A 14,363-nucleotide genomic window follows, 5' to 3' on the forward strand; every position below is an offset into this window, starting at 1 on the left:
CTCCTGACCTCAGGTGATCCGTCCGCCTCAGCCTCCCAAAGTGCTGGTATTACAGGCATGAGCCACTGCTCCCAGCCCTTTTATTTGACTTTTAATGGAAGTATTATATATAGTAAAACTCGTAGAGATGGAAATCTACAGGAATTTTTCTCCTGTGATTGAATAGTAAATAACAAGTATAGGCAACTGTAAGGTAATGAGTTAAAGAAAAATCGAGATCCTGATCGATTAGTTACAGTCTAAGATGGGAAAGAAAATCAGTATTTTTCCTTCACTATAAAGTGTCCTAATGTTATAATAAAATAGGCCAAGGGCTGGGCGCGGTGGCTCATGCCTGTAATCCCAGCACTTTGGGAGGCCAAGGCGGGTGGATCATGAGGTCAGGAGATCGAGACCATCCTGGCTGACATGGTGAAACACCGTCTCTACTAAAAATATAAAAAATTAGCCGGGCACGGTGGCGGGCGCCTGTAGTCCCAGCTACTCGGGAGGCTGAGGCAGGAGAAGGTGTGAATCTGGGAGGCGGAGCTTGCAGTGAGCAGAGATTGCGCCACTGCACTCCAGCCTGGGTGACAGAGCGAGACTCCATCTCAAAAAAAAAAAAAAAAAAAAAAGTAGAACAGAGGCTGGGCACGGTGGCTCACGCCTATAACCCTAACACTTTGGGAGGCCAAGGCAAGGGGATCACCTGAAGTTGGGAGTTCGAGACCAGCCTGAGCAACATGGTGAAACCCTGTCTCCATTAAAAATACAAAAATTATCTGGGCATGGTGGTGCACGTGTGTATTCCCAGGTACTCAGGAGGCTGAGGCAGGAGAACTGCTTGAACCCAGGATGTGGAGGTTGCAGTGAGCCAAGATCGCACCATTGCACTCCAGCCTGGGCAACAAAGTGAGACTCTGGTTCAAAATAAATAAATTAATTTAATTAAATTTTAAAATAGAACAGAAAGACGATGTCAGGCTGCACTCCCTGTAGTAAGGGCGGGTGTTCCTCCCCCAGGCTTTGGTTCCATTCCTAGGTGTGAGTGTGTGTGAAGTCAAGATGTCAGATGCATTTCTTATTGTAGGTTCCAGTCAACACAACTAGAAAGCTGCTGCCCTGGATCACATGAGGGTGATGGCAAAGAAAAGGCGGAGCAGGTGGTTAGAGAAGAAGGCCAAGGTCAGGTTCCACTCCTAGAAAGTCTGACTTGCAAGAACTCGGGCTCCAAGGAGTGCTGAGAGGTGGCCAGGCAGGAATACCGGGGGAAAAGGAGCTGGGAGTCTCTGGCCTTGCACCCTCCATCGCTAGGTTGTGACTGGTGGGCTGGAGAATGACTTAGAGGGTCAGGGGTCGTGGGTTTTGCAGGTGGAGGGGATGGTGCCCCTCGTACTTGATTCCGGGCCAGAGCAGACAGCGCAGAGGTGGCCCAGCGCTCCAGGACTCCAGGGCAGGAATGAGCTGGTGAAGCTTGTGTTTCTAGGTCCAGCTAGGTGGGGGCTCCACAGAAATTCTTTCTGTAAAACACACATCCTCAAAACCCAGGCTACCTAGGGTTCACATCCCTGCCCCACCATCTGTCGCTGTGTGACTTCGAAGGAGTCACTTCTGCCTCAGTTTCCCCATCTGGCACAAGGGAACAATAATGCACCCTCTGGCCCAGGGCTGGGGGAGGGTTCCATGAATCCGTAGTCCCACTTCTGATACAAAGTTCAAGAGGTGGTGGAGGAAGTGGGGGAGCAGCAGAGTTTGGGGTCAGGCACCTGGATTCAACCTCATGCCCTCCGTACACTGGAGGTGACCTGGGCTTTGCAACACTGATTCATTCAGCAAGCTGTGCCTGTTACGGTTGGGCTCTGGAGATGCAGCGCTGGACAAGCCCCAGGCCTGCCGCCCCCACAACCCCTGGGGTTTATACTCAGTAAGGAAGAGAAACTAAGAAGAATAAAAATAAGATACAGTGTTGTGCTGTAAAGAAATGTAAGATAGGAGGAAAGAGACAGGGGAAGGGGGACTGCAGAGCCAGGAAGGCCTCCCTGAGGTCAGGACACCGGAGCTGAGCACGGATCTGGATGAGCTGACGGAGGAGAAGCCGCGTGGGTCTCGAAGGCCGGAGCATCGCAGGCTTTGGCAAGAAATGGTGCAAAGGCCCTGGGCAATGGTAGCATGCTGGAGGCAGGGAGGCCCAGGTTGGGTGCAGATAGCAAGGAGGATCAGGGAGGGGACAGCTGAGGATTTGGGGTTTGACCAAAAGAGCACTGAGAAGCAGAGGGAAGGTTCCAGGCTGAGCCAGGGAGTGGTGGGACTGTGATTCACAGGTGAAAAAGCCTGTAACACACACACACACACACACACACATTTCCTTGCTCAAATGGAAAGAGCTAGAAGCAACAACACCCCAGGACCAAGGAGGACGCACCAGCACGTCAGCATCTTGATTTTTGTTTCTTTTTCTTTTTTTTTTTTTCTTTTTTTTGAGACAGAGTTTTGCTCTTGTTGCACAGGCTGGAGTGCAATGGCACAGTCTTGGCTCACTGCAACCTCTGCCTCCCAGGTTCAAGCGATTCTCCTGCTTCAGCCTCCCAAGTAGCTGGGATTACAGGTGCCTGCCACCACGCCCGGCTAATTTTTGTATTTTTAGTAGAGATGGGGTTTTACCATGTTGGTCAGGCTGGTCTTGAACTCCTGACCTTAGGTGATCCAACTGCCTTGGCCTCCCAAAGTGCTGGGATTACAGGTGTGAGCCACCGTGCCTGGCCTGGATCTTGGTTTCTGATACCATTTTCCTCCACAAAAGGAACCAGAGTCCCTGGCAATTCTAGGATGAGGGCAAGAAAAGGACAGATGAAACCGGAGCATCTTAAAGTTCCAGAAAGAAAAGAAGTGCTTCCAAACAAAACACCATAGGCCGGGCGCGGTGGCTCAAGCCTGTAATCCCAGCACTTTGGGAGGCCGAGACGGGCGGATCATGAGGTCAGGAGATCGAGACCATCCTGGCTAACACGGTGAAACCCCGTCTCTACTAAAAATACAAAAAACTAGCCGGGCGAGGTGGCGGGCGCCTGTAGTCCCAGCTACTCCGGAGGCTGAGGCAGGAGAATGGCGTGAACCCGGGAGGCGGAGCTTGCAGTGAGCTGAGATCCCGCCACTGCACTCCAGCCCAGGAGACACAGCAAGACTCCGTCTCAAAAAAAAAAAAAAAAAAAAAAAAAAAAAAAAAAAAACACCACAATGATAGGTGCATATCTGGGAGGTCACAGCGATGAACTGAAAAAGTTTCCAGTGGCCAAAGCTAGAACAACTTGAGCAACAAAAGAAAGAAAGGAGGTCAGGCACGGTGGCTCCCACCTGTAATCCTAGCACTTTGGGAGGGTGAGGCAAGAGGACTATCTAAACTGAGGAGTTCAAGACTAGCCTAGGCAACATAGTAAGCCCTCGTCTCCACTAAAAATAAAAACAAATTCAAAAAAAATTAGCCAGGCATAGTGGTGGGTGCCTGTAATCCCAGCTACTCGGGAGGCTGAGGCTCGAGAATCACTTGAACCTAGGAGGCGGAGGTTGCAGTGAGCCGAGATCGTGTCACTGCACTCCAGCCTGGGCGACACAGCGAGACTCCATCTTAAATAAATAAATAAATAAATAAATAAATAAATAAATAAATAAATGAAGTAACCTTGGATTATCACCCATGGTATAAAATTGATATCCATGCATCTACACTGATACAGCTAAATGGCTGAATACATAAATATATGGGGGAGAATAGTCAAGTCTCCTGTGCAGAATTCCAAAGAATTTATGTCACCCTCAAGGAGGTGGAGTCCAATTCTCCATCCCATACCTGCCGGCTGCACCTGGTGACTTCCTTCCAAAAAGTAAAGTGTGGAAGGGGGGAGGGGGACAAAGAGTATCTTCACCTAAGTGGAGATTCTCAGCAAACGTGACCTCAGTCAGGTGACCAAGGTCAACGTTGGCAGCGCTAAGACATGTTGAAAGCATGTCCCGCTGATACGATGAGATGACAAGGGTACTTTCCCTCTGTGCTTTTCCTCCCAAGAACCTGTAACTCCAGTGTAATCACAAAAGAAGCCCAAATTGAGGGACCTTCTCTAAATGCCTGACCAGTATGCCTCAAAACTGTCAAGATGAAAACACGAGGGAAGTCTGAGAAACTGTCACAGTCAAGAGGAGCTGAGACAACTAAGTATTATGTGGGGGTCTTGGATGGGATTGTGGGACACAAAAAGGTCAGGTAAAAACTAAGGTAATCTGGGCCAGGCATGGTGGTTTGTGTCTGTAATCCCAGCAATGTGGGAGGCCGAGGCAGGCGGATTGCTTGAGCCCAGGAGTTCAAGACCAGCCTGTGCAACATCCTGAGACCTTGTCTCTACAAAAAAATTTAAAATTATGGCTGGGCACGGTGGCTCATGCCTGTAATCCCAGCACTTTGGGAGGCCGAGGCAGGCGGATCATGAGGTCAGGAGTTTGAGACCAGCCTGGCCAACATGGTGAAACCCCAACTCTACTAAAAATACAAAAACTAGCCAGGCGTGATGGCAGGTGCCTGTAATCCCAGCTACTTGGAAGGCTGAGGCAGGAGAATCACTTGAACCTGGGAGGCAGAGGTTGCAGCGAGCTGAGATCGTGCCACTGCACTCCAGTCTGGGTGACAGAACTATACTCCATCTTGGGGGAAAAAAAAATTAGCTTGGCGTGGTGGCACGCTCCTGTACTCCCAGCTACTCAGGAAGTCAAGGTGGGAGGGAGGATTGCTTGAGCCCAGGAGGTCAAGATGGCAGTGAGCTATGATGGAGCCACTACACTTGAGCCTGGGTGACAGAGCAGAGACCTTGGCTCAAAACAAACAAAAAAACTAAAGTAGGCCAGGCACGATGACTCACGCCTATAATCCCAACACTTTGGGAGGCCGAGGCGGGCGGATCTCTTGAGGCTAGGAGTTCAAAACCAGCCTGGCCAACATAGTGAAACCCTATCTCTACTAAAAATACAAAAATTAGCCAGACATGGTGGCACCTGCCTGTAATCCCAGCTACTCGGGAGGCTGAGGTAGGAGAATCGCTTGAGCCCAGGAGGCAAAGGTTGCAGGGAGCTGAGATTGTGCCACTGCACTCCAGCCTGGACAACAGAGAGAGACTGTGTCTCAAAAAAAAACACCAAAAAACAAACAAACAAAAAACCCTGAAGACAACGGTTGAGGTTGAGGGGCAGGCAGAGGCAGAGCCCCAGAAGAGTGAGGCCCAAAACTCCAGAAAGTGAGGCCTTGTTCTCCCAACCCTGCCCTGGAGAGTCTGTCCTTAGGGGTGGAGGGGCCTCAGCCTCCCCTTCTGGGGGCCCTGAAATGCAGCCCTGCCCCCAACCCTTCAGTCTGTTTCTTCTGTAAAAATGAGGTTTGTTACTCCAACTTCAGAGAAGTGGTGAGGCTAAAAATAGAGGTTTTAGTGAAAGTGGTTTAGAGACAAGTAAAAGCTTTGCAAATAGGTTACCCTCTCGGGGGTGCTCAGCAGGATGGAGCTGGGCCCTGCCCCATCCGCCACTATGCAGGGTGCTCCTGCTCCAAAAGCCTCTATCGCTCTAGATAAATACCCACTCTCGGTAGTTAGCCCTCTGTCTTGAAAAGCACCTAGTGTGTGAAGCAACCCCAGGTGAAACCCCAAAATCCTCTATGAGAAGGAATAGAAATGGTTGCTTTTTCCCAGGACAGAAAGACAGGACGAAAAAGTGTACATCCAGGAGAGGGAAAAGGTTTAGGATTAGAAGAAACCATTTTCCACACGTAGGGAGTTGAATGGTGGCCTCCAAAAAGATATGTCCAGACCCTAACCCCAGGCCGGAGGTGATGGCTCACTCTTGTAATCCCGACACTTTGGCAGGACAAGGTGGGCAGATGGCTTGAGCCCAGGAGTTTGAGACCAGCCTGGGCAACATGGCAAAATCTCATCTCCACAAAAGCTAGCAGGTCATGGTGGCGGGCACCTGTAGTCCCAGTTCCTCCTAAGGTTGAGGCGGGAGGATCACTTGAGCCCAGAAAGCAGAGGTTGCAGTGAGCCGAGATCGCACCACTGCACTCCAGCCTGGGCGACAAAGCAAGACTCTGTCTCAAAAAAAAAAAAAAAAAAATTGCAAAAGGGTCAGATGATTGAAGTTTTTACAACATTGGAAGCGGGGTTTGGAGGTTCTGCAGGGAGGGGTGACAACCTACGGGGAGGTGAGGGAGGCGTGAGTGCACAGGGAGTGAAAAGGTGCAGATAACGGCTCTCATGTAACTTTGGAACTGTCCTCAGCAGAACAGGTGATGGTCTGTAGCAATCTATCTGGGCGGTTGCCTGTAAGTCTCTTTTGCTCTGATAGGATCTTTCCTAGACCCGTCTTTAGGCTGATAAGGAGCCTCAGAGTAAGCCTCTGCTTGCATTCAGTACTTACTCACGTAGAGCTCCTTTATTTTTTCATTTATTTATTTATTTATTTATTTTGAGACAGAGTCTTGCTCTGTTGACCAGGCTGGAGTACAATGGCACAATCTCAACTCACTGCAACCTCTGCCTCCTGGGTTCAAGCAATTCTTCTGCCTCAGCCTCCCAAGTAGCTGGGAATACAGGTGCCTGCCACCACGCCTGGCTAAGTATTTTTGTATTTTTAGTAGAGACGGGATTTCACCATGTTGGCCAGGCTGGTCTTGAAGTCCTGACCTCAAGTGATCCGCCTGCCTTGGCTTCCCAAAGTGCTAGGATTACAGGCGTGAGCCATGGCGCCTGGCCTAGAACTCCTTTACAGGTGTATGGTTTTTACAAAAGAACAACTTTTCAGAGGTATTCCTGTGTCTGCAGTTTATCTAAAGAGCCATCTCAAAATATGCAAAGAAATATATTTGGGGTGGCAGATTTTAGTCTGCCACAGAGCGATGTGGCCACAATCCAAGGAGTGCCATGAGCTGCCAGAAGCTGGAAGAGGCTAGTAAGGATCCTCCCATACGGCCTCCAGAGAGAGCACGGCCCTGCCTCCACTGTGACTTCAGACTTCTGACTACCTGAACTGGAAGAGAATAAACTGGCTGTTTATTTACTTATTTATTAAGACAGGTTCTTGCTCTATTACCCAGGCTGGAGTGCAGTGGTATGATCATGGCTCAGTGCAGCCTCGCTCTCCTGGGCTTAAGTAATCCTGTGGCGTAGCTGGGACTGTAGGCACACACCACCATGCCTCGCTAATTTTTGTAATTTTGTAGAGATGGAGTTTCACTATGTTTCCTGGGCTGGTCTCAAACTCCTGGGTTCAAGCAATCCTACCACCTCGGCCTCCCATAGTACTGGGATACAGGTGTGAACCACCATGCCTGGCCTCTTCTATGGATTATTATGCAGCCAATAAAATGAGAAGTATACAGATGTGGCCTCAGGCTGGGTGCAGTGGCTCACATCTGTAATCCTAGCACTTTGGGAGGCCAAGGCGGGCAGATCACGAGGTCAGGAGTTCGAGATCAGCCTGGCCAACATGGTGAAACCCCATCTCTACTAAAAATACAAAAATCAGCTGGGTGTGGTGGCGGGCGCCTGTAATCCCAGCTACTCACGAGGCTGAGGCAGGAGAATTGCTTGAACCCAGAAGGCAGAGGTTGCAGTGAGCTGAGATCCGGCCACTGCACTCCAGCCCAGGCAACAGAGTGAGACTCCGTCTCAAAATAATAAAAAAATAAAAAAAGATGTGGCCTCGTGGAAAGGGTTTGGGCCTCACAATCAAATGGGAAAAGGCAGATACACTGCTGGGCAATCAGCCATGGCCTTTCATGTATCATCCTGCTTCGTTCTCTAGTAATGCCCTGTGATCGCTGCTGTTACGGCCTCCATTTTACTAGTTAAGAAACCGAGGGCCGGGCGCGGTGGCTCAAGCCTGTAATCCCAGCACTTTGGGAGGCTGAGATGGGTGGATCACGAGGTCAGGAGATCAAGACCATCCTGGCTAACACCGTGAAACCCCGTCTCTACTAAAAATACAAAAAACTAGCCGGGCGAGGTGGTGGGCGCCTGTAGTCCCAGCTACTCGGGAGGCTGAGGCAGGAGAATGGCGTAAACCCGGGAGGCGGAGCTTGCAGTGAGCCGAGATCCAGCCACTGCACTACAGCCTGGGCGATAGAGCGAGACTCTGTCTCAAAAAAAAAAAAAAAAAAAAAAGAAACCGAGGCAGTGCCATAGCTGGGCGTGGTGGTTGACACTTGTAATCCCAGCACTTTGGGAGGCCAAGGCAGGTGGATCACTTGAGACCAGGAGCTCAAGACCAGCCTGGCCAACATGGAGAAACTTTGTTTCTACTAAAAATATAAAAGTTAGCCAGACATGGTGGCAGGCACCTGTAATCCCTCAGTGGGTGAGGCTGAGACACAAGAATCACCTGAATCTGGGAGGCAGAGTTTGCAGTGAGCTGAGATTGTGTCACCGCACTCCAGCCTGGGCAACAGAGCAAGACTGTCTCAAAAAAAAAAAAAAAAAAAAGGAAAAAAGAGAAAAGAAAGAAACCATGCCATAGGTAACTTGCCAAGGTTGCCAACTTGATAGGTACAGGTTTATGAACTCTATCCACCTAAGCCCTGAGCTGTGAGCTTTGCTGTCCCTGGTGGCCTTTCTATAACCCTGAAGCCAGGTAGAAGGAGGGGCATAGGGCTTATTGGACAAGAGATAACATTAAGTTGGCCCATGAACCAAAAATGGGAGAAAGAAAATGTGTCACATCACCACCCGGAGCGCCAGCCTCTGCCTTCTCCCTATGGCTGGAACCGTCCAGAGAAAGGCATGGCATATCCACTCAAAAGAAGAGTAAGCAGCCACTGAAAATGACAATTCTGAAGACCCACAGCATCATGGGAAATGATGGTGTCTTCTGGTGAAAAAACTCAATGCAAAGCCCGGTGAGGGGCTCATGCCTGTAATCCCAGCACTTTGGGAGGCCCAGGTAGGAGAATCATTTGAGGCTAGGAGTTCAAGACCAGCCAGGCCAACATGGTGAAACCCTGTCTCTACTAAAAATACAAAAATTAGCCAGGTATAGTAGCGAGCACCTGTAATCCCAGCTACTGGGGAGGCTGAAGCATGAGAATTGCTTAAACCCAGGAGGTGGAGGCTGAAGTGAGCCAAGATTGCACCACTGCACTCCAGCCTGAGCAACAGAGCAAGACCCTGCCCCCCACCCAAAAAAAATGCAGAATTGTTTGTACCTGGGTCACAACTGTGTGTGGCATACACACATGGGCACAGTGGGAGGGGACTTAGAACAGTGGGAGGGGACTTAGAACAGTGGGAGGGGACTTAGAACAATGGAAGCTGGGAGACAGGTGGGGTTTCAAACGTTTTCTTTCCATTTTTGTCTGTCTGCTCACATTTTGCTAATGGTGTAATAAAAATACATAAATGTAAGATAAAAAACTGGGCATTTATTCATTTACTTCCTTTCCCAAGTCAGAGCGAACCCCTCTTGCTGCTCATATCAGGATTTTGGATGGGCAAGTGTTTCATCTGTGTGGGCTCCAGGCCCTATTTGTTGCAGCCAGATGCTCACATGTCTGCCTGCACCATCAGTAACAGGGGCAGCCCCGTACAGGGATGGGAACCCACCAGAAGGACTCCTTTGGGAATGCACTTGGCATGGGAGAAGTCTGTCAGTGGACAGCAGAGCCTCAACCAATGGGAGCTGTAATCCGGGCAATTGCAAGATGGCAAGAACACAGTGCTATGGCAATGGATGCCCAGCTCCGGCTCTAGGCGATCCCTCACACATCCACGTGGCTACACCAGCAGTCTCCAGTCAGGTGTGACTGCCCAGTATGCCCTTGACCCCATCCAAGTTGATTAGACCGGGGTGGTCACCTGACCCAAGGCGAGCCAGTTAGCGATTTCCCTGGGAATATGGAATTGGAATCAAGGGAATAGAGTTAGTGTTCTTTAGACACCTGGAGCGTGGGTGGTCTAACATGGAAGCCAGGGAGCTGCAGGGCCTCTTACGCCCTCAAAAGGACTAAAGAAATCAGAGGAGCGGATATGCAGAGGAAGAGAGATTGGGGGAGAATCATGTAGCAGATGCATAGAGAGGAAGAGAGAGACACAGATGAGAAACAAAATTCTCATCTTTCCAGCTCCTGGTTCCTGTAGCTTTTTTTTTTTCAAGACGGAGTCTTGCTCTGTCACCCAGGCTGGAGTACAGTGGTGCAATCTTGACTCACTGCAACCTCCACCTCCCAGGTTCAAGCTATTCTCCTGCCTCAGCCTCCTGAGTAACTGGGATTACAGGAGTGCAACACCACGCTTGGCTAAGAGAGGGGGTTTCACTATGCTGGCCAGGCTGGTCTCGAACTCCTGACGTCAGGTGACCCAACCGTCTTGGCCTCCCAAAGTGCTGGGATTACAGGCGTGAGCCACCGCGCCTGGGGTAAATTTCCCTCTTCCTACAAGGACACCCAAGTTCAATGTAACTTCATCTCAACTAATTACATCTGCAAAGACCTTATTTCCAATTAAGATCACATTCTGAGGTTCTGGGTAAGCACAAATTTTGGGAAGGCAATAGCTCAGTATAAAATCTCTTGAGTTGGATATTATTATTCAAAACAAAAAAAATCCCAAATAATACAGATATTGGTGTCAGAAGTGGGGTGTTAAGAAACAATTTTTCAAAGAAAGTATGAAACTAGCTGACTCGAGGCAGAGTGAGGGGCAATGAGGTTTTCCTGTTTTTGGATGGGACACTGGCAGTTCTTGTTTTGCATTAATAGATCAGTTAAACTATTTTTAGTGACCTCATAGGAGTCAAAGGCTGAAGCTTTAAGAAACTTGGAGGCTGGACGCAGTGACTCATGCCTGTAATCCCAGTGATTTGGGAGGCCAAGGAGGGCAGATAACTTGAACTCAGGAGTCTGAGACCAGTCTGGGCAACATGGTGAGGCCGCATCTCTACAAAAAATACAAAAATTAGGGCCGGGCATGGTAGCTCACGCCTGTAATCCCAGCACTTTGGGAGGGTGAGGCTGGTGGATCACATGAGGTAAGGAGTTCGAGACCAGCCTGGCCAACATGGTGAAACCTGTCTTTACTAAAAATGCAAAAACTAGCCAGGCCTGGTAATGCATGCCTGTAATCCCAGCTACTCAGGAGGCTGAGGCAGGAGAATCGCTTGAACCTGGAAGGTGGAGGCTGTAGTGAGCTGAGATCATGTCACTGCACTCCAGCCTAAGTGACAGAGTGAGACTTCATCTCAAAAAAATAAATAAATAAAAAATAAAACAAAAATTAACCAGGTGTGGTGGCACACGCTTGTGGTCCCAGCTACTCAGGAGGCTGAGAAGGGAGGATCACCTGAGCCCTGGAGTAGAAGTTGCAGTGAGCCGAGATCACGCCACTGCGCTCTAGCCTGGGCAACAGAGCAAGACCCGGTCTAAAAAAAAGGAAAAAAAGAATGTGAGCCTAGCAACTGGAATGAGAATATCTGGAAAGAGCCACAGGAGCACACAATCCTTAACCTCTGGTCTCTGGTCCCTCTTAAGTACTTCCTCTTCCCAGACAAACATGATGGTATCTCCTATTGTCCAGTGGTAGAAGGGCAGGCAGGGGTAGCATTCCAAGAGAAATTAGAGAAAAAAAATCTTTCTATCCCAAGCCAGATGATTATTTCCTCTTTTCACTCTTATGCTGAAAGAAGAAATTAGCCCTCATATTTGCTGCTAAGAAACCTGAACCTTGGGGACATGACCTAGTCTAAGGCTGAATGTTCAACTGCATAAGATGTCATGACATTATCTGGGCGTGATGGCTCACGCCTGTAATCCCAGCACTTTGGGAGGCTGAGGCAGGAGGATCGCCTGAGGTCAGGAGTTCGAGACCAGCCTGGCCAAAACAGTGAAACCCCGTTTCTACTAAAAATACAAAAAATTAGCTGGGCCTGGTGGCGAGCGCCTATAATCCCAGCTACTAGGGAGGCTGAGGCAGGAGAATCACTTGAACCCGGGAAGCGGAGGTTGCAGTGAGCCAAGATCACGCCATTGCACTCCAGCCTGGGCAACAAGAGTGACATTGATTATTGGTAAATGGCATGATCCCAAATAAAAGTGACAGGCAACCAACTAGCGTTTTATGAGAGTTGAAAATCAGGAAACCAAGCCAGACAAATTGGGGTTTGTGATATCTCATCCACCTGGAGAATTCCTAAGCCAAAGTACCAGCACCAACAAGAATCAGGTTGCTAAGGTGATTGTATCACCTCCTAGAAGCCGCCTTCCCAAGAAACTCTCAAGGGTAGGTCTGAGAGGCTCTAGACTAGAAGGGATCTAGAGATTCCTTCTCCATGGGCAGAACTTGGGGTAGTCACATCTGTCAACAAAGGGGCCAAGGAAGGTAGCCACAGAGCAAATCCCTTGTGATACCTTGTTCCTAATGTTCAATTTACCCGACCCATCTGGAATGCTGTGGCATGTGCTTTGTATACTGCATCCACATTTTTGCTCTATAGATCAAGTATGGTAGGAGAGGTTAAATTGATCTGTTCCTCTGTTGAGAGGATCCTGGAGAGTAACCAGAGAGGAGATTCAGCAGAAACAGAGGGCAGCTGGGCATAACGGCACATGGCTGCAGTCCCAGTTACTTGGGAGGCTGAGGCGGGAGGATTGCTTGAGCCCAGGAGTTTGAGGCTGTAGTGCACTATCCTTGCACCTGTGAATAGCCACTGCACTCCAACCCGGCCACATAGCTGAGACCCTGTCTCTTTACAAAAAAGGAAGAAGCTGGGTGCAGTGGCTCACGCCTGTAATCCCAGCACTTTGGGAAGCAGAGGCGGGCGGATCACCTGAGGTTGGGAATTGGAGACCAGCCTGACCAACATGGAGAAACCCCATCTCTACTAAAAAGACAAAATTAGCTGGGCGTGGTGGTGCATGCCTGTAATCCCAGCTACTCGGGAGGCTGAAGCAGGAGAATTGCTTGAACCTGGGAGGCAGAAGTTGCAGAGAGCTGAGATCACGCCATTGCACTCCAGCCTGGGCAACAAGAGCAAAACTCTATCTCAAAAAATCAAATAAATAAAAATTAAAAAAGGAAGAAAAAGGAAGGAAGGATGGAAGGAAGGGAGGGAGGGAGGGAAGGAGGGAGGATATCAGATGAAGATGGCAGCTCTGAGAATAGAGCCCTGAATGCAACAGTTTGACATGGTGACACGGCTTGGATCACCTCATTTGCCAGGGGAGAGGTATTTGAGGTTGACTTTGAGGTGTGGCAGGACCAGGTAAAGCAAGGACAGCTGGAATGGGGATATCCGGGAAAAGCCGAAGGAGTCGGGCAAGGGCTGGTGTGCTGGGCAGGACCAGAATGGAATGAACTAGAATGGACACCACTGGCCTGTAGGCCATTAGGCCAACTTGCCCCCTCCCTTTTTTTTTTTTTCTCAGTTGGGGTCTTGCTCTGTCACCCACGCTGTCACCCAGGCTGGAGTGCAGTGGCACGATCTCAGCTCACTGCAACCACCACCTCCAGGGTTCAAGCGATTCTCCTGCCTCAGCCTACTGAGCAGCTGGGATTACAGGCATCTGCCACCATGCCCAGCTAATTTTTTGTATTTTTAGTAGAGATGGGGTTTCACCATTTGTCCAGGCTAGTCTTGAACTCCTGGCCTCAAGTGATCTGCCTGTCTTGGCCTCCTGAAGTGCTGGGATTACAGGCACGAGCCACTGTGCCCGGCCGGTCTGACCCCCTTCTGGTAACCCTTTGTCATGTACCCATGAGGACAGATGCTTAGTGTTCACACTTGACCACCAGCTAGCTGAACGGACTGGAAGGGAGGCCTGGATCCAACACAGGCTGATCAAGTCCTTTCCAGGGAGGTGGGCTTGAGACTACACATAGTTCTCTTTGGGTGAAGGGGTCCAGGATGTAGCAGCTTGGCAGGTGTGATGCAGATGGGCAGATGGGGGCAGACAGGTGAGTGGTGCTGAGAAGTGTCCCTGGGCTGTCTGCAGCTCTGGGTCTGATAAGAGCATCCTGCATCTCTGCTGTAAAGTTAGTCCCCTTTCCTGCTTGAGCAAAAGGGAGCTGGTTTCTGAGCTTAGGCTGGGGCATGAACTCTGTCCTGGGGTACAGGGTGAAGCTATAGCTTTTGAACAATTGGGTGACCAATCATCTGAATGGAGCCAACCCAGCCAGCCTCCCAGGGTCACCTCTCATCACTTCCCCTCTCTGCCCTCCCTGCTGGGCCAAGAACCGGGACTTGTAGCTCCAGAACATCCCAGGCTCACTGTCTGACTCTGGGCCTTTGCACATGCTGTTCCCTTTACCTGGAGTGCCCTTCCCCACACTTCCTTCTGCCCTGTCCCGCACACACACACACACACACACACA

The 14,363-nt window shown here is 49.8% G+C and overlaps 1 protein-coding gene across 1 annotated transcript in view; it reads right to left on the reverse strand.

The window, feature by feature from the left end:
- PIK3CD (phosphatidylinositol-4,5-bisphosphate 3-kinase catalytic subunit delta) overlaps positions 1–14,363 on the reverse strand; it is a 97,454-nt gene that overhangs the window by 82,344 nt on the left and 747 nt on the right. The window lies entirely within an intron of this gene.

Source organism: Piliocolobus tephrosceles, chromosome 1 (assembly GCF_002776525.5).
Source record: "Piliocolobus tephrosceles isolate RC106 chromosome 1, ASM277652v3, whole genome shotgun sequence".
NCBI classification, from domain to species: domain Eukaryota; kingdom Metazoa; phylum Chordata; class Mammalia; order Primates; family Cercopithecidae; genus Piliocolobus; species Piliocolobus tephrosceles.